Source organism: Tachypleus tridentatus, chromosome 13 (genome assembly GCF_004210375.1).
Source record: "Tachypleus tridentatus isolate NWPU-2018 chromosome 13, ASM421037v1, whole genome shotgun sequence".
Taxonomy (NCBI): domain Eukaryota; kingdom Metazoa; phylum Arthropoda; class Merostomata; order Xiphosura; family Limulidae; genus Tachypleus; species Tachypleus tridentatus.
In genome coordinates, this window is record NC_134837.1 from 76,568,907 (window position 1) to 76,570,020 (window position 1,114).

Here is a 1,114-nt window from a genome sequence, read left to right on the forward strand (position 1 = left end):
TATGCGGCATCTTAGCTTTATTATAATTACAAATAAATTAATGTACTTGTTTTTTTTTATAGCTAGCACTAGCACCTAAGTACAAAGTTTGTTTACGTCACATGTTTAATGTTTCTCTCTCTCAGATCAGCTAACAAGTTTTACTGACTGACTTATTAAAAATAACAAAAACAATTTTACGTGTTTAAAAGAGTATTTTATTCACATACTTTCGTCAACATAAGTCGTAATAATCCATTTATACAGCATTTGAAGTAAAAGTTGTTAAATTATAATAACTTGGTGTAAAAAATAATGAATTATAACTTGGTGTAAACGTAAGTTACAATGATAATAATAACTATTTTTTATGAAATGGATTTAAACTACGCATGATATTAAAGGTGTAGTGTGATTGCTACGCTTGTTTTGAAAGAAAAAGAACATAGGAGATATAAACAGATCATGGTAATATGTAAAATTAAAACATTTGAACGACATACATAGTATGTAGGTATCGAATTACATGAATGTAGGCAACTTACCTAATAGAAGATGTTAGGTGAGAGTAATTTGAACAACATTCAACCTACGTATAACACATACACAGAAGTAAGTATAGACAGTATAAGATAAAACCAATTCGAACGTAGGCGTGTGTATGTAGCAAAGCCACATCGGGCTATCTGCTGAATCCCCCGAGGGGAATCGAACCCCTGATTTTAGCGTCATAAATCCGTAGATTTACCGCTGCACTAGCGGGGGGCCGAACGTAGACTAAACTCAAATTGCAGAATTAAACCGGTTTGGACAATACACATAACAGAAGATACTATAATATTATATTAATCAGCACAAACAGGTAGGTGCGGATAGGAAACAAAATGCTTGGTGAACCACACCTCATTGGATTAACCCGTTTCAAACATCTCTATAATTTGGAACAGAACAACAATTTTAACAAAACTGAATTGGGGTGGGCAATGAGTTTGTTTTTCATGGTGCGAAGTTGATGGTCCAAGGTTCGAGATGCAATATCATTTTCAGATGTGGATGGGTTATAAAAATGACAGACAACCTTTCTATTTGGCTCTAAAAAAACCCAATAAAACCCTTGTGAAAACAGATGCTCGTG